The 23847-nt window shown below is 48.2% G+C and overlaps 1 protein-coding gene across 4 annotated transcripts in view; it reads right to left on the minus strand.

Annotated features, from left to right (window-relative positions):
• RESF1 (retroelement silencing factor 1) overlaps positions 1–23847 on the minus strand; it is a 55748-nt gene that overhangs the window by 16718 nt on the left and 15183 nt on the right. For all 4 annotated transcript variants that reach the window (XM_090043339.1, XM_090043336.1, XM_090043340.1 and 1 more), the window contains one exon: positions 15261–15322. The gene's annotated coding sequence lies outside the window, so the exon portion shown is untranslated. The remainder of the gene's footprint in view (positions 1–15260; positions 15323–23847) is intronic.

A 23847-nucleotide genomic window follows, 5' to 3' on the forward strand; every position in this document is an offset into this window, starting at 1 on the left:
GTATTATGGCAAGTGGCGGGTTGCAATACGATGGCTTCAAGGGGGGCTGACGGATGGGGACCCTTAGGAATCATGAGCCATACAAGATCGCCTGCTGCGTAAACGGGTTTCCACGGTGCAGGGGATGTCGGGGCTGGAGAGTCCCAGTGCGGTTTGTCAGAGATTAGCTAGGACTTGGGGTAAGTGTCGCTCTCATCCTTTGTAACTGCCGTTTCCTGCAGTTAGAAGGGCTTGTTTTAAGAGACCTACAGCTCTTTCTACTACTCCATTGTTCTCTGGGTGATATTGAAGATGCATGTGAAGCATAATATTCCGTGCCATGGCAAACTGGGTTAGTAACCTGCTAGTGAAGGGGGGTCCTATGTCTGCTTGTAATTCGACAGGTTCACTCCACCACTGAATTATCCGTTGAAGTGCATCTTGCACATCTTTCACCGTGGTGCGTTTAAGAGGAACACAGGCCACGTTGCGAGTTCCTATGTCAACGGCAACTACCCCTTTCAGATGGGATTTTGCTCCCGGTAGAGGGCCAACGAGATCGATTTGCCAGGTTTTAATCGGGATGGAAATGGACGGAGGCAAAAACCCCTCTTTCGTGGCATTTTGTGGCAGTGGGCTTGCTGGCCTGACAGGCAGCACATCTCCGGGTGGCGGCGACCCACTGACGGGCTCGTGCTTCGGCTGGGCTACCCCCTAGTCTTTGCCATCAGCAAGACACTCTGTCAGCACCAGGGTGACCCCAGAACTTGTGTAACCACTGAACAAGGTGGTCCGACAAGGAGGTGGTAGGTGTGGAGACACTGGCCATTGCTGTCTGGAGCTTGGCATCGAGGTTCGCATGGACTGGTTCTGTCTCAGGGTGGTACAACCATGTATGTTTTACTAAGGGGGGGGCAGGTAAAGACTATCTATAACCTTGAAGACAGCACCCCATAAAGGAATATGTGCAGTCGGGGTTGCACCACCGGTGCAGGTTTTATAAACGTACTCCGAGTCAATCACTATAATGCACGGCAGTTGGGCTGGATGTGGGCTGTTAAGATATGTTGGAGTACACTAAGGAACCGGAAAAGTTCCAATGCCTGGGCTTGGTATCATAGTTGATCTGTTGGATTTCCGTCCAGTCACACGCCTGGCATGCAGCGCCGTACTTCAAGGAACCCTTAGTGGACCCATCCGACGCTAACCATGCCGGTTGAGTTGTTCCGTAAAGGAGAATGCGGTCCTGGTAGGCTGGTGCTGGCTGGGGGTCTTCTTGGAACTGCCAACTGCCCCACTTGGCACAAATGTCATTAACCAGCCCAGCGCAAGTTACTGGTAGGCCACCAAAGCAAGCGGATGGCCTGCTGGGGTTAAGGCCAGGCAAGGTCTTGCCGCTAGACCCGTAAATAACACCGTGCTGTACTGAAAGCAGGCTTGCCAACTGGAGGACCAGGCAAGCGAGGGCGAGTCCATACCGGTGTTGCTCGCCCGCAATGGCAGCAAAGTTGTAATAAATTGGACCACATTAGGCATTACACACTACCACCGATAATTGGTCTTTCGACCAGTTATAGCTGACTTGTAGGGGCTCCATCGGTGTGAAATTGTGGAGGTGCAGTAGCATGCGGAAAAACTCAACGAGTTAATTAAATTTTGTGTCAGAGTTGTCCCAGAAGTGCCAGACGTGTCCCCGTGTTTTTCTTTGAAGATGTCGAACAAAGGGGTGCAAGCGTGGCGGCAGGAAGTGTCGGGCCCACATCAGTTGCCCTAAAAATTCTTGGAACTGTTTTTTTGTTTTCAGATGGTGTTCTCTCCAGGTGGCTAACTGGTCAGGCCTTCCAATTGATATTCCTGAGGGCGAAAATGTAATTCCCAGGAATGTGAACTGCTTATTAGGCTCAGTTACTGATTTTTCCATACTAATTGTCCAGCCAGCCTGAGTAAGGGCCACACACGTTTGATCGCCTATTTCCTGCACCATGGCAGGGTGGGCACCAATTATTAGTATGTCTTCTATGTATGAATAGATGTACACAGAGCTTGGGGTTGCTATGCTTTCGAGAACTGGCGCTAGTGCCCCCACCACTGCCACTGGTGAATTGCGACAGCCTTGTGGACATACTTTCCATTTATACATCACTGCGTTTACGCACATATTAAGAAGTCCTTCCATATTGTCTAAGGGGATGGAAAAGAACATGTTTTTCAGGTCAATGCTGTAGGCCCATGATTGCGTGTGCAAACGTACGTCGTGAAGTAGTTGAGTGATGGACAGCGCTGCTGGGGTGGCCAGGGGTCTTATTCAATCGTTGGCTGCTCTATAATTGACAACGGTCGGGCTTGGGTAGGGTTCGATGGCTTTGTGATGCCCCATCCTTGTGAAAGGTACTTGGATTAGGTAACGACTTCTATTTGGCCCTTCGCAAGAAGGGTCTGCAATAAATTGTTAAGGCTTGCCCTTAAAGGTTCTTTTGCGGGCATCAGCTGGAACTTCATAGGTTTTTCTGGAGAAGTTCAGGGCGGTGCAATGGAGGGCTCTCTAATCGGGAGGGCTTGTAACACGGATCTTCCAAGATGAAGTTGTCTTATGCTGCTCATTCCTAACAGAACTTGGGTGCCCAAAACAGCTCGGAATGACCTTGCTGCTGCTCGCACTGGTTTGAACGGTGAGATTAGGACTTTGACTACTGAAACACTTTCCATTGCATTCAGTCCTTGGACAAAGATATTGGCCCCCGTACTAACATGGGGCAACGTGGGGGTAATAACACTGACTTGTGCTCCTGTGTCCAGCAGTGTATGGTGGGGCGTAGGGACAGCTGTTGGGTCAGAAGGGTGGTGGTACCATATTGCAGTGTATGGCTGCTTGTCCCCGGGTGGGGCTCCGGAGTCAGCGGCTGCTACTCGTTTTTTGGGTGCCTCTCTCTTACTTCCAGTTGTCCTGGTATTCATCGTTCCACTGGAATCCTAGGGCGGCGGCTAGCTTCTCTTGCATCTCCTGGTCCAGTCAGCAGATTTGCTGCTTCCTCGTTCCTCCCTGATTGAGGAGGAACCCAAACATGGCGTGGTCTTTATGTGTGCATCGCGGGGGGTCTTTCAGTTGGCTTACGGTGTAGCAATTGGAGCCGCCTGAGGACACGGCTATAACAGCCGAAGTGAGGCCACCGGATTGGGGGGGGGGGGGGGGGGAAGTCAACAGGCAGTTTATGGAGGGCCTCGGGCATGCTACTGACTGGGTGTCTGCAGAATGTTTGTAGCCACAGTCGAGAGGTCGGATCATTAGGGCAATAAAGGTCACAGGCTGCACTTACTCCCGCCAGTAGTACCGGGACTGAGCCCGGATTGGAAAGGTATCGCTGAGGGTATAGGGCCACCTGTTGTTCCGGAGTAAGATTCCCTCTTGGATTAATATTTGGGTCCCAGTGATAATAACTGAACCCTACTATATAGTTCGTCAGTTGGTCACGTCCTCTGCCGGTGGCGGACTTGGGCCCCTTATAGACCGTATGTGGCATCATAGACAAAGCAATAACTACTAGCGCTGGGAGGGGAATTGGCCAGTCATCATTGTGAATGGCAGCATTAACACCTCCTCATCCGGAGGCCCAGGTGGGGCTACGGAGCATCATTGTGCTTTCTTCTTGGTCCACTCGATCATAACCAAAGTCTATGACCATGTGGCCCAGCCAAACTAATGGCAGCTCCCCCAGGTGGCGGGACGTGGAGGTGATTAGGTCACTTATCTCTGTTCGCGACCTATTTCACCAGGAGGTGCTCGTCACTGGCTGTCCTGCAGGCCCGATGGTGATCTTCGTGGTACTCATCAGGTAGGCTGTAGGCGTAGCAGGTGTCGTTGGGGGCATGGACTGTGGCACGAAGGCGAAGATGGCAGTTTTGGGTAAAGGGCAGATGGAGCTTCCTCTACCGGCCCGCCCTCCAGACCGTTGTATGGAGGGGGCGGCGCTGAGGGCGGAGCCACAGGCTTCCCGGGAGATGGCACCTCCTGCTTCACTTTCTCCCAGCCTTCATCGGCTGCCCACTGCACCACAGCATGCAGTTGAGACTCCAAATTAGTGTACAATCGCACAGTATTTACAGAGTGCCGATACAGAATACTCAAGCACTTTGTCTTATCCCACGTGGGCCCCATCCGCTTGTGTTCAGTTTTTCCATGTATCTCTAAGTCACTTATCAGATCTGCCGCCATTTCATGTCCCATGGAGCCCTCCTTCAAGGGCGGGCAGCGGTAGTTATCCGCAGGCGTATCGACTCCAAGGCGCTTTAAGTGCCACAGCCCCCTCGCCCAGGTTTGTGCCGGGGTGGTGTCTCCTATCCCGTACCCCTTAACTTTCTTCAGAGACACTGTCTGCCTCTCATCGAGTGGATGGAACAAAGTTCTGGGGTCTGTCAACAGGCATCCCAAGGCTGAGGGTGACCCCTCAAAAGCCCATTCCTTTTGTCCTTTCTTTAAGGACAAGTAGCCCCAGCACATTTTGGGGGCCAAACTGGCGGAGTGATAGCTCATGTGCGCCTACAATTTGGTGTCATCTTTGGTGGGGCAGCATCCCCTGCCCCACAGACATGCGGTGACCAGCGGGTCTAAATGTCCCGATCCTGTTCGTGACACCATGCCATGCTACTACTTGCTGTGAGTGAGAACCGGAGATAAAGTTTTGGAACTTTTAGCGGATGGTGGGGTCGTGCAAATCCGGCTTGCACGTTGTTGCGATTAAACAATTGACAAGGAGCAGGTGGGGTGATGAAAAAAATGGAAGGGTTTTAATTACCTACGGCGGCAGCTGCGGGGGAGAGAAGACAGAAGCAAACGAGAAGACTACAACCGGCACTACGTGCTGACATGTCACAGTGATTACAAACAGCATCTGGCAGTTGCTAATGGCGGACGGGAGGCGGAAGCTAGATGATCAGGCTAGCAACCCTTGTAATAATGGAGCGGGTACCAAATGACCTTGCTCGGGTGCGGCTAGGCGCTCCCTTATATTACTTAGGTGATGCACACGATGATGTGCAGTAAGTTCACCCTATCACCTGACTGATTTTTTTCAAAAAGGGCGTACTGTAACTTTCCCCTCCTTGGTCCCGTGACATGAAGGGCGGGGACTCCCACCATCTTGTTGCCTCATGCAAGGTGGCAAAGGCCTGCAGCAAGGCAGCAGCCCTAGATTTCAGGAGGGCAAACTTCAATGAGCTAAGGAGAAGCACCGAGGTCCCAGAGGGGAGGGGAGCCAGGTGTCCAAGGAGAGTAGTCGCTCCTCAAGGAGATGATCCTCCAAGCCCAAAGGGAGTTAATCCCAATGAGGATCAAAGGGAGCAGGAGGGCACACAAGCCCCCATGGCTCAACAAAAGCATCCGGTAATGTCTCCTAACTAAAAGGGAGGCGTACACCCAATGGAAAGGAGGGGACATCACCAGGGATGACTATACTGCAGTTGCTTGGGGTTGTAGGGGAGCAGTCAGGAAGGCCAAGGCAGAGATGGAACTGGAACTAGCTTCCCGGATTAAGGACAACAAGAAGTCCTTCTTTAAATACATAGGGGGTAAAAAGAAGGTTCCGGGTAATGTGGGGCCCCTGCAGGACACGTTAGGAAATTTGGTCATCACACCAGACGACAAAGCCAACATATTTAACTATTTCTTTGCCTCCATCTTCCTAAGTAGGGACCAGAACAGCCACCCCCCTGCTGGGGCCCAGGGGAGGCGCACCTAGGCCAAGAGTTAGTGAGGAACTAGTTAGGGAGCTTCTGGAGGGACTGGACATATTCAAGTCAGCTGGTCCAGATGATCTCCACCCTAGAGTACTAAAGGAATTGGCTGAGGTCATTGCAGGACCCCTGACACGGCTTTACGAGCACTCGTGGTGCTCTGGTGTGGTCCCAGAGGACTGGAAGAGGGCCAACGTGGTTCCCATCTTCAAAAAGGGGAAGAAGGAGGATCCAGGAAACTATAGGCCAGTTAGTCTTACTTTGATCCTAGGCAAGCTGTTCGAGAAAATTATGCTGGCACAAAGCCATGAGGGGCCAGCAGGGGATTTCATGCTTAGGGGCAACCAACACGGGTTCATCAGTGGCAGGTCCTGTCAGACAAACCTTGTGTCGTTCTATGATCAGATCACCAAATCCTTAGATGCAAGGGGAGCAGTGGACATAGTCTTCCTGGACTTTCGGAAGGCCTTCAACACTGTCTCTCACCCTGTTCTCATTAAGAAACTGGAGGACTGTGGTGTCGACACCCACACAGTCAATTGGGTCACCAACTGGCTGGAGGGCTGCACCCTGAGAGTGGTGGTGGATGGGTCATTTTCAACCTGGAGGGATGTGGGCAGTGGGGTTCTGCAGGGCTTGGTCCTCGGGTCCGCGCTGTTCAACTTCTTCATCAGCGACTTCAGCAAGGGGGTAAAAAGCACCCTGTTCAAATTTGCTGATGACACTAAGATGTGGGGGGATGTGGGCACACTAGAAGGAAGGCACTGGCTACAATTGGACCTAGACAGGTTACAAGGGGTGGGCGGATGAGAACAGAATGGGTTTCAACACTGACAAGTGCAAAGTGATGCACCGGGGGGAACAACCAGCACCATACCTACAGGTTGGGGAACTCCCTTCTTGTCACTACAAAGGCAGAGAAGGATCTCAGAGTTATCATTGACTCCAAGATGAACATGGGCCGGCAGTGTGGGGATGCAGTCAGGGAGGCCAACTGCACCTTGTCATGCAGCCACAGATGCATCTCAAGCAGGTCCAAGGAGGTGATCCTCCCCCTCTATGCGACACTGGTCAGGCCGCAGTTGGAGTACGGCATTCAGTTCTGGGCGCCGCATTTCAAGAGGGATGTGGACAACACGGAGAGGGTCCAGAGGAGGGCCACTCGCATGATCAGGGAGCAGCAGGGCAGGCCTTATGAAGAGAGGCTACGGGACCTGAACCTGTTCAGCCTCCACATGAGAAGGCTGAGGGGGGATCTAGTGGCCTGTTACAAACTAGTCAGGGGGGGGATCAGCAGGCACTGGGGAAGTCCCTGTTCCCCCGAGCACTGCCAGGAGTGACCAGGAATAACGGTCACAAGCTGGTAGAGGGTAGATTTAGGCTGGATATCAGGAGGCGCTACTTCAAGGTCAGGGCGGCTAGGATCTGGAACCAACTTCCAAGAGAAGTGGTGCAGGCTCCTATCCTGGGGGTCTTTAAGAGGAGGTTGTATGAACACCTTGCTGGGGTCGTTTGACCCCAGTAATCTTTCCTGCCATGGCAGGGGGTCAGACTAGATGATCTAGTGGGCAGTGGGGTTCTGCAGGGCTTGGTCCTTGGGTCCGCACTGTTCAACATCTTCATCAGTGACTTCGGGAAGGGGGTAAAAAGCACCCTGTTCAAATTTGCTGATGACACTAGGATGTGGGGGGATGTGGGCACACTAGAAGGAAGGCACAGGCTACAATGTGACTGATATTGTGGCTGGAGGAACCCAACCCCATTGAACTGAGTCCCTCAAGATAGCTCCCTTAGGGGTGAGGACTTACAGAAGGGAGAGATACAGCTCCATATAGAAACACTAGGAGACAAGCAACACACTGGATAGATTGACAAAGATCCTAGAAACATATCCATAATAAAAGAGCACACCCCAAAGTGATGGGCGAATCTGGTAACACCTTTGAGACTGACACAGCCTACACCAGTGATAACAAAGGATTGTTGTAAGCAGAGTGATTGAAGAGCAACACTTCAGACAATGATGGATGAGACTAACATATGGAAAAGTACCACAAGTTTAACCAAATACTTGGTGCCCCCTATAAAAGGGGTAGCATCAAGAAATTGGGTAACATGCTGCAAAATTCACTGGAGCACAGGGGCATCTGTATGCCTGCTCCTTATCTCATACTCCTAGGCTGGCCACCTAGTGCAGTACTGAGCAACATACTTTCATAACTAGAACATCTGCAGTGTGATTGGGAGTGTGTGTGTACATGTACAAGCGCTCTTTTAAATATTATAGTCAATAAACACAGCATTTTTGCTTTACCCCCTCACAAGGTCTCACTCATCATTTGAGCAAATTGGTAATTTGTACAACTCAAGCTCATGGCTTCCTCCATCCCTTCCTAACAAGCATTTTGAAAGTGTCCTGGAAACCTACCAAATTGCCATAACCAAGCAACAACATAACTACAATCAAATTACTAAGCATTTGGGGAAAGTAAGGGAAAGAACAATATCTTGGCAAACCTCAATAAAATGAGGAAAAGAAGTTAAACACTTCTCCATGTTTACTTTTTCTAGCGCTCCCTTACTAGCTGCATGCTATTTTTGTCCACTATATCCCATCACCGCAATCTGTAAAAATGGAGCTGCAACACCTTCCCTGAGTTGCCCAAAGAGGGCTTCTCATTCAGCCTGGCTCCGTTCTTGGTGCGACTGGGGTTGTGGCCCAAACAGTGAACAATTTGTTCAACCATAGGCTCTGGTGGATTGGGACCCAAAAGGGGCTTCTGCATTTGGCAGGCTTTCTGTTGCAGGTGACTCACTGAGCCCCCGTCCCTCCCCACTACCATGGAATAGGCCAGTTGGGAAGCCACAGCCACTCTCACTTGACCCTCATGCCCACCAATTGTTAGTTTCAGATAAGCCACAAGGTAGGGCTGTGTCCCCATGGATACAAGTCAAATGAGTACATTCCCCTATGGGGATATCTTAGGTCTTCATATATTGGGTCTCAAATGGATACAAAAATAGTCACTTTAGCAAAATAGCAGTGAATACATCTGGTTACATTAGCCATTACTTCTAATATTCTAAGATACAGTTGTGATACACTAATGTTTGAGGGACAGACTCTTGGGCCTGCTGTTTAGCCAGGCTCCTGCAGCTTTGGCCTAGGTATCTTGGGAAAGGCCAAGTCTGACAGTAACACTTAATCACAATTCAGTCATGTTTTGAATAGTATATTCTTAGTCTGGTTATATGCTACTCAGTAATGTAGGCCCAAGTTTCATGCTGTATACTACTCACTACTGTAGGCCCAAGAAAACTGCTAACACCTGGGTCTTTGTGCTTGGCTTGAGTTACATGTATGACTTGCACCTGATGGAAAGGGTAACTATGGAAAAATAATCTTGACTTAGAATGAAATGGGAAGTTGGCTAGCTAAACTGAGTCACAATATAGCCTGGGAACAGTGGGTCAGTCAGAGCAAGATCTACACCTGTCTATGAGTAGAAAATCAGAGCTAAAAAATAACAAGTCCATGTATGGCAAACAGAAGCAGGCTTATTAATTATAGATTCACAGATATTAGGGTCGGAAGGGACCTCAGTAGGTTATCAAGTCTGACCCCCTGCCCTGGGCAGGAAAGAGCGCTGGGATCAGACGATAGATATGATAGAAATTGTAAATAATACAATTCAGATCTTGTATTAGACTTGTCTTTGGATCCCAGACCAGAATGCCTCCACCCAAATTGGAGCGGAAGGGTGTTCTTACCCTCAAAATGTAACAAAAACAATTGGTATGGGAATTTTGAATTAACAATGATATGTGTTCATCAATGTGTCATTCACCCAACAGATGGGTGTGTGCCTTCAATGATTCACAGAATACAATATTGCCACTAACTATGCCATGGCTTATGCTACACAGGCAAAATGCACAGTCTACAGCAGTGGTATCCAACCATTTTATGTTGAAGGTCACTTTTTTGGCACCCCAGGATCTACTATGCCTGGCCCCTGCCTGCCCCACCCCCCCGCCCCCTATCTACTTCTCAGACAAGCTGCCTGGGCTCTGACCCCACTCACCCAGCCCATACGGGGCAGCAGCCCAGCCACATGCATTCTGCTGCTCCTGATCATGGATCCTCTGACAGACTGAGACTATCAGAGGCTCCACGATCAAACCAGTCAATTGAGATAGACCAGTGGTCGCTAACCAGTCTACAACTACAATCTGAAACAAATAAATCTTTCAATTTAAAGCAGCAGAGAACATCCCTCCCCTCCCCAATCCCTTTTAATATTTTAAATTACAAATACTTGTTCAGCTTCACTTCGAGGGAAAAAACCCCCTCCATTTTTCATCAGTCACCTTCTTTATCAATACCTGATACCTTTAGAAGTCTACATTTGTTGCAGGGGTTTCATAGTTGGTAGGGTCAGAAGGGACCTGAGCAGATCATCAAGTCAGACCCCGGCGAGGTGTTTATCCAGCCTCCTCTTAAGGCCCCCAGGGTAAGAGCCAGCACCACTTCTCTTGGAAGTTGGTTCCAGATCCTAGCCGCCCTGACCTTGAAGTAGCGCCTCCTGATGTATAGCCAGAATCTACCCTCTGCCAGCTTGTGACTTATTTCTTGTCACTCCTGGTAGTGCTCGGGGGAACAGGGACTCCCCCACTGCCTGCTGGTCCCCCCTGACCAGTTTGTAAACAGCCACTAGATCCCCCCTCACCATTCTCTTGTAAGGCTGAATAGGTTCAGGTCCCTTAACCTCTCCTTGTAGGGCCTGCCCTGCTGACTCCTGATCATGCGGGTGGCCCTCCTCTGGACCCTCTCCATGTTGTCCACATCTCTCTTGAAGTGTGACGCCCAGAACTGGACACAGTACTCCAGCTGCGGCTTGCCCAGTGCCGCATAGAGGAGGCGGATCACCTCCTTGGACCTGCTTGAGATGAATCTGTGGATGCATGACAAGGTACGGCTGGCCTTCCTGACTGCGTCCCCGCACTGTCGGCCCTTTTCTGCCTCTGCACTGATGAGTAGGGAGTTCCCAGCCTGTAGGTATGGTGCTGGTTCTTCCTCCCCAGGTGCAGCACCTTGCACTTGTCAGTGTTGAAATCCATTCTGTTCTCATCCGCCCACCCCTGTAAGCTGTCCAGGTCCGATTGCAGCCTATTCCTCCCTTCTAGCATGTTCACTTTTCCCCACATCTTACTGTCATCTGCAAATTTGAACAGGGTGCTTTTTACATCCTCATCCCAGTCGCTGATGAAGATGTTGAACAGTGTGGACCCGAGGACCGAGCCCTGCGGAACCCCACTGCCCATATCCCACCATGTTAAAAATGACCCGTCCAACACCACTCTCTGGGTGTGGCCCTCCAGCCAGTTAGTGACCCATTTGACTGTGCAGCTGTTGACACCACAGTCCCCTAGTTTTTTAATGAGAATGGGGTGAGAGACAGTGTCAAAGGCCTTCTGAAAGTCCAGAAAGCCTATGTCCACTGCTCCCCCTGCGTCTAAGGATTTGGTGACCTGGTCATAGAAGGCCACCAGGTTGGTCTGACAGGACCTGCCTCTAATGAACCCGTGTTGGTTGCCCCTAAATATCATCTCCCCTGCTGGCACCTCGCGGACATGCACCAGGATAACTCTCTCAAAAAGCTTACCCAGGACCGAGGTAAAACTGACTGACCTATAGTTTCCTGGTTCCTCCTTCCTCCCTTTTTTGAAAACAAGAATCACATTGGCTCTTTTCCAGTCCTCTGGCACTATGCCAGAACAACATGAGTGCTCATAAAGCCATGCCAGTGTCCCACAATGACCTCTGCTAATTCCCTCAGCATTCTGGGGTGGAGACAGTCAGGACCAGCTGATTTAAATATGTCCGGTCCCTCCAGAAGTTACCTGAGTAGGTTCTCACTGACCCTAGGCCCGGGTGTGCCTCTGGTTGCCCCAGAGTGCCCAGCTGCTCATGCTTATTCTCATCACTGATCTCCATCCCCACTGAGGTGAGAGTAAGCAGAGGTACAGCTGAGCAGCAACCTTTGTAAGAAAGGAGTACTGCAGAGGGAATGAGTGACCAAGTGCTGCTATGAGTCACAAATCCACTCAATGCCTGATCAGATCTTTGCAGGCTGAATCCAGCCCGCAGGATGTGTGTGGACAACCCCCCAGTCTACAGTAATGAGCTTAAAACTTGCTTATAAAGGGGAAATGAAGCTCAAGCCTCCAGAAGCCATTCTTACATTTTTTAGGATTGCTTTACAGTCTTTGGTTCTACATACTATGTGACTTATCCTGAACACATCTGGTGGTAGCTCAAGCTCTTCAATGCAGAAAATGAAATTAATAGAAGAGAATGTGCAATCAAATTCTTCTGAGGGCAGAAAGGAAAGTTGGTAATACAGCAGTTAATGAACAACAGATATTTGAGAACTATTTAGTTCTCACTGGCTTCCGGAACAAATAAAAAAAGACCAAAAAAAAAAATAATCAGAAGTTCTCTAAAAGCCTTTATAACTTGCATAATCATGACCTTTTACCTAGGTCAGCCTATCACCTTTCTAATGACTTAACACTAGGTTTATTCAAAGCAAGAAGAATTTTATTGCCCTATACTCAGGACAATTCAATTTTTCCCTAGTAAATATCTTTATGGCCTGTTTACCTTTAGTACTGAGGCTAATGAAAAGTCACTCATTTTAACTTTAAACCATAGAGCTAACATTTAAACTCTATCATGATTGGGATCCATTTTCTCTATATACTTAATTAAATACTTAGTTAGATGAGCACCTTGCCGGGGTCATCTGACCCCGGTGCTCTTTCCTGCCAAGGCAGGGGGTCGGACTAGATGATCTACCTAGGTCCCTTCCGACTCTAGCTACTATGAAACTATGAAACTATGAAAACAATTTTCAGTGCATTACCTGATTGAGGTAGATCTTGGCCAGAATAGCTGACCTACTCGATAGGGCTTTAAACTAAGATTGCTGAGGGACAGGCTGTCAATCAATAGTTCTAGCTCAGGTCATGCCAATCACAGTAGTAACAGCTTAGGTAGCCCAAGGGAACCCACTCTGACGAAAGCCCAAGAAAAGATCACGTCCCATCACATAAGGAAGCCTAGGGCTTCCCATGGCAGACTCAACTGCTTATACACAAATGCCAGGAGCTCAGGTAACAAGCACAAGAAGCTGGCCCTTCTTCTGACCAATAAAGATTATGACCTTGTAGGGATAATGGAGACCTGGTGGGACTCCTCCTATGACTGGTCAGTAGGGATAGAAGGCTATACCTTCTACAGGAGAGACCGTATTGGGAAGAGGGGTGGGGGTGTTCCTCTCTACGTCAAGGAACAGTACACTTATCCTCCATGGTTAATGAACTCAGTTTGAAGGGGTCTTGACACCCTCTGGGTTAAAATACGGGGGGGGGGAAGCGAGCATGGGGAAAGGGATATACTCATAGAAGCCTATTACAGATCTCCTAACCGAGAAGAACTTGATCTCAAATTCAATAGGGAACTGGCCAAGCCGCACATTCCCGTTGTATGATAGTCATGGGAGACTTCAACTTCCCAGACATCTTGTGGGAAGAACAAATGGCCAAGTCTGACCTGCTGCATAACTTTCTTGCCTGTATTAACAACCTGTACCTGACGCAAGAGGTCTGTGGGCCAACTGGGGGTGAGGCACTGCTGGATCTGGTTCTGGCCAAAGGGGATGATTTGGTGAGTGGTCTGAGGATCAAGGACAAGCTTGGTGACTGCAACCATGATCCGATTACTTTCTCTGTCCAACACAGGATAGGAAAATCCCTCAGTAAAACAGAAATCCTCAATTTTGGGAAGGCTGACTTCCACAAACTCAGGAGCCTGGTCAGTAACGCACTAAGGGACCACGGCTCCCTAGAAAGGGGAGTCCCATTAGGAATGGCTGTTCCTAAAGAACTCAATCCTTAACGCACAAGGGAAGTCCACCCTGTCCCACAGGAAATGCAGTCAGAGGGCAGGGAAGCGCTCTTGGCTCAACAGGGAACTTCTGGGTCTCCTGAAACAAGAGAGAAAAGCCGACACCAGATGGAAAACTGGAATTATCACCAAAGAGGAGTATTCAGCACTAGCCTGTACCTGTAGGGAGCAGTCCAGAAAAGGCAAAGCAGTAACTGAACTCAGGCGAGCCACCAGAATCAAGGATAACAAAAAGTCATTCTTCAGCTATGTGGGAAATCAGAGGAAGAACAAAAGCAACATTGGTCCCCCTGAGAGACTGACTGATATGGGGCAGCTGATACCTGATGCCCAAGAAAAGGCCAATCTTCTAAACTATTACTCTGCATCAGTTTTCCACCTGCCCAAAGGAAGTTTTGGGCCCCCCACTTCAGGAGGGATGTAGATAAGCTCAAGAGAGTCCAGAGGAGAGTCACCCATTTGATCACAGGTCAAGAGATCAAGCCTTACAAGGAGAGGCTGAGGGACATGGAACTCTTCAGCCTGGCAAAAGGAAGGCTCGGGGGGACTTGGTGGCAGCCTAAAGGTATATAAGGCAGGTGGCATCAGAATCTGGGAGAACACTTGTTCACCAGGGCTCCCCAAGGAATAACGGTCTAACGGCCACAAACTTCTAGAAGGCCGATTCAGACTCGATATAAGGAAAAACTTCTTTATAGTCCAAGTGTCCAGGGTCTGGAACAGACTCCCCTCAGAGGTGGTGCAAGCACCTACTCTGAACTCATTCAAAAGGCATTGGGATGTTTATCTTGTTGGGATCATTTGATCTCTGCAGACTTCCTGCCTCTGGCAGGGCGTCTGGACTCAATCCCATGAAGGTCCCTTCCAGCCCCTCATGTCTATGAAATCTATGCTGCAATCACGTTTTATTTTTGGTGCTTTTACTAGATAAAAGATAAAAATTCTTAAATCAAATAAAAATGCCGTTCAAGTTTGTTTTGATTAAGAGATTAACCATCATGTCATTTTTCACTGTAGTAACGAAGTTCTTCAAAGTAAAGAAGCTTCTCATAATCCTTGTCAAGTAGTTGAATATTCTTTATTTTTTAAAACAGAAAGGAAGATTAAGACCAGTTAAATTACTTTTCCACAACCACGAAGGATCTGCCCATGACAAAAAGTATAACTTACCCATTTCTTATACCTACAGCAGTTTTGACTAACTATATTTCTAGGTATTATATATCTATGTATAGAGAAGACATTTAGGTTAAGATTAATGGAAAAGCTTTGAAACAGATAGAAAGCAATGGTAGTGTTAGCATGCACTGTATTATACCAGAGGACCATGCAATTGCATATCTTCTTCAATACCAGGAGAAAGAATGGCATTACATTAAGAAGCAAAAAAACCTCACTTTAAAAATGTTCTCAACTCTGAGCAACATACTTATGCTCTTTTCCTTATCCTGCATTTTTTTTTTTTTTTTTGAGAAAAAAACAGGGAAATTATTTCGGTTTGAAATTAACAGCAAAATAACAAGTCACAACAAACTCACTGACCAACATCATAAAGAAGTATAACATTAGAACAAATACTTACCTGCTAATTCACAGAGGACAACTCCAGGCTTCATACAGTCCACAGAATAATAAACAAAAGTTCTAGTAAAAGGAAATAAAAAGAAGTTGCATGTCACTGATTTATAAATTTTAACAGAACTGTATTTGTTCCTTTTCTACTCTAGTTTGCTACTTCATGCATGACATACTTCAATCATTAAATTGCAATTCCATTGTCAGAATACAGGTTTTTAAGATGGTGCCATAAGCAAACAATTAGCTTAATTGTGATTTAGTAACATGATGGCATTTTTAAAGCACATGAATTACCTTACTGGGAGGTTCAAGTTTATTCTTTCAACAACACAGAATTTTGCTAACATTTTTCGGGGGGGGGGGTCCTGTCCTTCCAGAACACTGATTTCAGAAAAACTCAAACTATAGAAAACTAGGAACCTTAACTCTGCTGACTCCCCTGTTCATTCCTGTCAGAGTTTACAATAGCCACTGGAAGTTATCTGAAGCATTTCAGCCACATTCAAATGTACCTATATGAAATGATGGAAAAGAGGAGTTGCAGCAGCATGACAAGAGCGACGGTGTGACATGAAGCAATCTCCATCTAATCCAAGTATGCAATGAAAGGACCGAAGCATGTGCACCCCTCATTTCAGCACTTCATTTTGCAGCTTGTCAAAAGTGGGACTGAGGTTTTTGTGCCATGGAGACCATTAGGGATTAGATGGGAAATAACTGTGGGTTTAATGATTGGTAAATGAAAGAATATACAAGATGGTATCAAGTGCCTCGGAGTGAAGGTTGTAAAATTTAACCTGCTCCATAAACATGACACTGTCTGCTAAGTGTTTATATGTATGGAAAGTGTAGGTTTAGGTGTATGGTAAGTAAAACAGCGGGACACTATCACAGGCATGCTAAAACACTGTTCAAAAAGATAAGAGCCAAGGTCTTCCCTTGCTTAAGAAATTTGAGTTTTGCTGCACTCAACTTTCTGGAAGGTTGTAAGTTTGCATTAGGCAGTCTTAACTCCATGTTAATAAAACTTTGAAATTAAATTTGGTACTTTTAAAATGTAAGAAGTGCTGTAGTTCTAGGCAATTCTAATTCTCATATAGGTCAGCAGCTAAGATGCACGGGCTAACTGGTTTCTAAAGTCTGGTGAAACAACAAGGAGATTCATGTTCTCAGCATTTTAGCATTCAAAGGTCTACGGTTAGCAAAGACAGGCACATACATCCTGGGAAATTGGAAATAAACAGTAAGACAACCACAATGTGCCCTTAAGACGCATAACAAGATAGGAACATGCACTACAAGTCCTAATTGCCTTTTCCTTTAGACCAATACAGCTACAACCTGGGTACTTGACACATGGAAGAGACTGAATTTTAGTCAATTTTTAAAATGAAATCTTCATATTTTCCCAAGCAGGAAGCAACTGTGACCACCTAAAACCTAAGATCCTGCTCCTGCCTTTTTTTCAAAGTAATATGCATCATCACAGATCCTCACAGGAGGTAAGAAGCTCCATACCAGCTATAAACTGACTGCCCAGAGGAGTCTTACATCTATTGACTCCTCTGTGAAATCCTCTGAAATATGAATTTTCATTTCTACCCAGGAGAACTTTTACAATCTTTTCTCCAGTGTCTGATGAAGGGCGTTTGTGTCCAAAAGCCTGCGATTAAAGACTTTTTTTTGCAAAAATCTCGGTGTAATCTCTACTATGAGTCCTGACAGTCATTTTATAAGTTTTTTTCATGAGGCTTAAGGACAGGCCAGAAGGGGGCATTTCTTGTTGAGTAACCACTCCTTGCTACAGTAGGCTTTTAAATGCATTTTAATACTATTCTTTGCCTGCTGGGGAAATTTACGTTTTTGGGGGCTTAGGGTCAGGACCTGTAATTAATACTTCCATCTGTATTTTTTCCCCACTCAGGTTTGTTCTTAGCCCAGACTCAAGGAAAATCTTTTACCCAAGGATTTCAGGGTTTAAGGTTTGCTCATTTGTCTCTCCAAATGCCCCTTCACTAGGTCAGTGCTAACTGTTGGTGGGTTGGAGTCTCTCTTGTGCCTGTCTATAGCCCAGGGGCAGGCAATTATTTTGGGCAGAGGGCCACTTACTGAGATTTGGCAAGCCAAGGGCAGCATGATAGGCAGCCAGGGGCAGATAAATATTAATTTTCTAAAATTTTTAGGGGCCCTGCAGGCCAGATAGAATGGCCTGGCGGGTCACATCCGGCCCCCGGGCCACATTTTGCCCACCCCTGCTATAGCCCGTTTGGGAGATATGTCTATCCATGTTCAAGAATACAATGAAAAGAACTCATTTAGGAGCTCAGCTTTTTCCCTCCTGTTACCAGTTGCCCTCGTCTGTCCTGTACGGGCCCTATGTTATCATGCACCTTCTTTTTGCTCCCAATGTACCTAAAGAAGGACTTTTTGTTGGTCTTTGTTGCCAGCCTGAGTTCCATTTCTGCTTTGGCCTTCCTATCTGATTTCCTGCAAGGATGAGCCAAGCAAGTATACGCCTCCTTTGTGGCTTTCCTCTGCTCCCACAGTCTCTATGCCTCTTTTCCCCGCTAGGCTCTCCTGGGTTTCCCTATTGAGCCAAAAGGGTTTCTTGGCTCTTTTGCCTTCCTTTATGTGCACGGGGATGGTCCCCTTCTGTGCCTGAAGGATCATTCCCTTAAGGAATGCTCACCATTCCTGGACTCCCATCTCACAATGCTCTTGCCCTTCAGAGCCTCACTTACTAATCTCCTAAGCGTGTTGGGGTTAGCCTTCCTGAAGCCTAGCACTTCTTACCCTTCCCACCTTTTTTTAGATAGTGAATTCTATCAATTGGTGGTTGCTACCCCTAGGTTACCCTATATCTGCAGATCACCCACCAGGTCATCCCCTGTAGCAAGCACTAAGACCAGTAAGGCATTTCCTCTAGTGGTACTGTATACCTCCTGCGTTAGGTGAGGTCCTCTATGCTGGTTAGGAACTTACGTGAATGGGCAGATCTAGCTGATTGCTCCTCCCAGCAGATGTTAGGGTAGTTTCAGTTACCCATAACAACCATGTCCCTTGAGTGTACTGCCTCTGAGAGCTGCCTCAAGAATTCCAGGTCTAACTGGGCTGCACTGCCCCAATTCCAAGGACTTGATCTTTTCTCTTGGAAATCCACTGCAGATGGTACAAACCGCAAACAACAAACATCTCGCCTGCTTATTGCTATGTAACCATTTAATGACATCATCATCACTAATCCTAGCCAAGTTCGTCATATATTTGGCTTATAGATCCTAAATTTACAACAACACAGCCTTACACCTCTGGAATATTTTCCTGTCATTTTCCTGTTCCCACACTAATTAGTCCCAATGGTCACCATGTTATGGTTTTATTTATGGTTCTATTGTTCTTGAGGTTCCCTGACATTTTATTAGGGCTAACTTTAGGCCAATCATTGCCAATCATTAACTGAATCATCTCAAAAAGACTTCTGGGAGTTCGGTCAACTTGACCCCACTGGGGTCCTGCAGCCACACATTGCAGCCTCAGGCCCCAAACTCTATGTACCACCTGGCTGGGCAGTAGCCCCAGTCCCAGCCCCACCCAACTCTCCCGTACAGGGGCTCCCCTACAGGGGCTTAATTCCCACACACATACCTCTAACCTACTTACCTGCTGGAGCTAATCTCCAGGCCTCCAGGGATCATGTGCATGTATATGCACATGATGCCCCTGCCTGACCACCCTCCTCCTACTCCCACCCAGCCCTCTGCAGGCTGGAATTCTGTCAGCCTACAGAGGGCTTGTTGCAAAACTTATAAATCCATGGGCTTCTCAGGTAAAATGAGAAATCCATGGTTTACTCTGTTTTTCTGTGGGAAATGGAAAATCCGGATCCCTGCAGATCAACATACATGTTTACCACCCTAAGAAATAATGAACATGACATCAGTGGTTGATCAGTCCATGAAGTCTTGTCCAGGGCTTCCCAACTATGACATCTAAATTCTGCACAGGGTAGACCAGAAGCAGGCAATTATTTTGGGTGGAGGGCCACTTACCAAGTTTTGGAAACCTGTCAAGGACCACATGGTTAGCCCGCCTCTTGACACATGCTCTGCCCCCTGGTCACCACCTTGGGACCGGAAGTCCCACCCCCTTAACCTCTGACCTTTGCCACCAGAAGTCCCTCCCGTTGCCCCAAGAAGTACTCATTTGGGGAAGAGGGTTTGCCAACTTAGGGGGGGAAAAATATATATATACTAAAAATCAAAATACCCATAATAGTATATTTTAATGTAATTAAAAATATATATATATTCCCCCCCCATCTGATTTGTGTGCATTTATGCTGTATATGTAGAAGTGATTGAATAAAAGCTCAAAATGCAGTCTTACTTGTGTTAGGGTGACAGCATTTGGATCTTAGGTAGCATTGGATTTGCAGCTCAATAAAAGGCTATAATCCGTGGCCTAGCAAAGCTGCTAACCACAAGGCAGAATAGTATGTTAAAAGCAATATTGCAAGATGCTTAGGCAAGCATTCTCCTAACAGTGTAGTAATGTTGTAAGATATATAGCTCATTGTGTAAAAAGAACAGGATGAAGACCACCAGCTATCGTTAGGAGGTAAAGCAGAAGCAAGACCTTGGAGATGGAGAAGAAATCAGCAAGAGACCACAAATGACCGAAAGAAGCAGGGGTCAGGGTTTTAGGCGTGCACTCGTAGCATAAAGACATGCAAATAAGTGAAATGCATATGTAATTCAATGCTAATGAAATAAACAGTAAACAGAAGCAGATCTTAAGACAGGAGGGAATATGTGTGGAACGAAGGAGGGAAAAGGGTGGGGTAAATGTTAATAAGCATAAAACAAGGTGTATAAATATGGGAAGAACTAGTATTCATGGCAGCTCCCCAGTTTGTTGGAGCTGGCCTGAAGCGGTCTCCATTTTGAATAAAGCTGTTGACGAGCAGTGTGTACAGGTGATGAGTGATGGCATCAATCTGTTGTCTCCCTAGTCATTGGGCATTGCATGGAGTCGGGGTCTAACATCTTGTATATTGTGTGGGGTCTGCATGGGTGTCCAGGGGTATGGGGTGGGTATGAGAGCCATGGGGTACAGATTGGCCAGCAGGTGGGCAGGCAAGTGGGGAAAGTGAGAGTAGAGGTGGGGGAGAGTGGAAGCGAGCGGGTGTGGAGGAGTGCAGGGCCTATGGGGCCTGGAGTAGGGCAACAGGAGCATGAGGTGTAGGCTGGCAGGAGTTCCCAACCTTTTTATACTTTGCACCTGCAAACTGTATAATTTACAAATTTAAATTTAATTTTTTTATGGGGGGGTAGGGCTGCAAGGACTGAATGGGGCTGGGGCACCTGGGGACCCTGCAGGGGAGGTGGCGGCCCAGGGAGACCCAGTTGAGGCTGCCCAGAAAGAAGGGGCTCTGATGCCTTTCCTAGGAGCAAGCAGCAGAGCCTCTCCCTCCTCTGCCCCAGGCATTTCCCTGCCCACATCCCCCTGCTCCCATCCGCAGGTGGGGGTGGAGGGTCCTGCCCAGCCTGGTGTGGGCAGCACCTTACCAGGCTCAGCCATGGTGGTGGTAGGGGGACGGGGCATGGCACAAAGAACCAAGCCACCTCGCTCCCAGAACCGCCTTGCCACCCACACATAACTACCGGCAGCAGAAGCCACGGCTCCCGTTCAGCTGCCACATGCCTGCTTGTTCCCAGCCCCACAACACAGGTGGGGATGACTGCAAGCAGCCCCAACTCTGTGCTCCTCACACTCACCCGTCCGGTAAAGCAGCATCAGTGACAGGGAACAAGCTGCTGCTCAGTGCAGGGGAAAAGCGGTCCCCTCTGATGCTCCCTGTGGCAGGCACCCAGAGCCCATGCGGAGCTGTCTTGCCTCTCCTCCCTGTCCCCACAACCCGTGGGGTAGCAGTGGCAACAGAGAGCAGGGACAGGCAGCCCCACATGGGCTCCACACAGATGCCGCAGGAGTGCTGCCCCAGGCAGTGTGAGGGGAGAGGCCACTTTTCCCAAACGCTCAGCTACAGTTTGTTCCTCACTGCCACTGCTAGCCTGGGCCCCGCGCCAGCTCCGGCCTTGCCCATCAGGCTGAGTGGCAGCGCCAGCAGGATTGGGGCACAAACTACTGCTGGGGTGGATGAAAATGCCCCCCCGCTCATTACCACAGCTAGGTTTGCCGGGGAAGCCCACTTTGCACTAGGCTCTGATGCAGCTCCTTTGCTGCTGGCTCTGTGCTGTCCAATGTGGCTGCTCCACACAGCCACTGCTACCGCACTGGACAGCACAGAGCTGGTGGCAAAGGAGCTGCAGCGGGGCTCCCTGTGGCAGCTGCTTGGAGCCATGTGGGGCTTCCTGTGCCCGTTCTCCATTGCCACCACTGCCCCATGAGTGGTGGGGACATGGCAGAGAGGCAAGACAGCCCTGCGTGGGCTCTGAGTGGTTGCTTCAGGGTGTGCCAGCAGTGAAGGGGGGTGGGGGGAGGGCTGCTTCTCCCCTGCACTGAGCACCAGCTTGCTCCTCACCACTGCCACTGCTCAGACCGGATGTGCAAGGCAGGCATGCGGCAACCGGGCAGGAGCGTGGAACCCACACCAGTGCCCTGGGACCAGCACCAGCAGGGCCCAGAGTGGGCAGCAGGATCAGAGGGTCCCAGCTGGATGGAACTCTATGGAGCCAGCTCCTCTTCCTCCAAGCTGGCGCAGTGTAGCCCAGCTCCACAGACCCCTGACAGCCTGCGCACCATGCTCCTGCTGCCCTGCTCTGGGCCCTGCCCAGGACACCAGTGTGGGCCATGCGCTTCTGCACTTCCGCTCGCTTCCAACTCCCCCGCTGCCATTTTCCCCACCTTCCTGCCTGCCCCACTCCCTTCTTACCTGAATTCCCTGCTCGGGACAGAGGCACAAACAGCCCCACAGTCCCAGGCCAGAAGCCCCTGCTAAGCAGAGGCTTCCAACTGGGAGGCAGGCCCTGGGTCCTATTGCTGCTGGATGCTGGCATCTTTGATAGACAGCTGGGGCAATTAAAAATTTTCTAAATTTTTTACAGGCCTTGTGGGCCATATTTTGCCCACCCCTGGGGTAGACTCTTGGTCTAAGGATCAATGTTGAAGATCTTCAAAACAGGCTACCCATAAACCAAAGCTGGCTTCCCAACTGTATACCTGTCTCATTTACTTAACTCCATTTCTCATCTTAATACACAATTTTTTCCTGTGGTCATTTATTTCACACATTTCTATAGCAACCTTATACCTTACTTAACAGCTATTTCTAGTATGGCTTGCCTTGCTTTAGAGGGTCTCTATTTGCCCAATACCATTGTTGTTTTTCTGTTTTTAACCAATATTTTAGTATTCTTAATTTGTCCTGACTTAACAAAAACTGCATTTCATATACACAACTCCATTGCTGGGCACGCTACTTATGTCAAGAGGCTTTTATTTTAGACTTACAAAAGGACTGTGGTAGGGTAACAATATGGATTTTGGGGCGCACTGAGTGTGTAGCTGAATGAAGGCTTTTTCCTGTGACTCAGCAAAAGCTGCTGGTTACACAGCTGGATGATATATTAAAAGTAACTAACTTTGCTAATGCTTAAGTAAGTGGATTCCTAATAAAAGGATAGGGTGCCAAGTGCATGATGTGTTGTGTAAAAATAGGATAGAGATCAACAGCTGTCATCAGGAGAGAAAGCAGAAGTACGCCTTGGAGATGGTGCTGAAGTCAGCAAGAAACCAGAAAGAACCAGCCAGAAACCACAACTGACTGGGAGAAGACAGGGGTCAAAGTCTTACACATGCGCTCTTAGCAGAGAGGCATGTAAATGAATGAAATGCATAGGCAATACCATGCTAAGGAAGCGAACAGTAAACCGAGGCAGAGCTTGAGATAGGAAGAAAAATGGGTGGAACTGATGGAGGGACATAGGTGGGGTAAATGTTAATAAGTATGAACCAAAGTGTATAAAATGTGAAAAGAACTATTGTTCAGGGCAGGTCCCCTGGTTCACGGACTGTGTGTCTGTGAGGGACCCTTATCCAAAGCTGTCTCCATTCTGAATAAAACTGTTGTGAGCAATGTGTGCTGGTGTTTGCTCCCTGCTTGCTCTGGCTAATGAGTAACAGGATCCATGAGCAATTGGACCGTCATCTCCCTAGTCACTGGGTGCTGCATGGAGTTGGGGTCTAACAGATGGGGAGGACTAGTACCTATAGCAGACACCAGTGCACCCACTTCTAGACTCCCCACCACCTGCCACAAGGAAGGTGCAAGTGGCTAAAGTGGGGTCTGCAGAGCCTAGCTATAGGTACTGTCCCTCTCCCTCCGCCACCAATTAATCATTTAACCATTGTCATAGATCACAAGGCACCAGCAGCAGCAGAACCCAGGAGAAGCTGGTGGCAGGAGACAGCAGCCACAGGAGCAAGGCCTGCCTGGCCCTACCCCATCCACCCCCAGTGTCAAATTGAAGTTAGTTAATTTTGCTGTTATATAATCACATATATTCATTGTTATAAAACCATGTATCCTTTTACATAATACAAGTTTGGGTCAAGAGATTCAGCTTGAGCAG

This window comes from Crocodylus siamensis, chromosome 4, assembly GCF_052110815.1.
Source record: "Crocodylus siamensis isolate JL-2025a chromosome 4, ASM5211081v1, whole genome shotgun sequence".
In the NCBI taxonomy this organism is placed as follows: domain Eukaryota; kingdom Metazoa; phylum Chordata; order Crocodylia; family Crocodylidae; genus Crocodylus; species Crocodylus siamensis.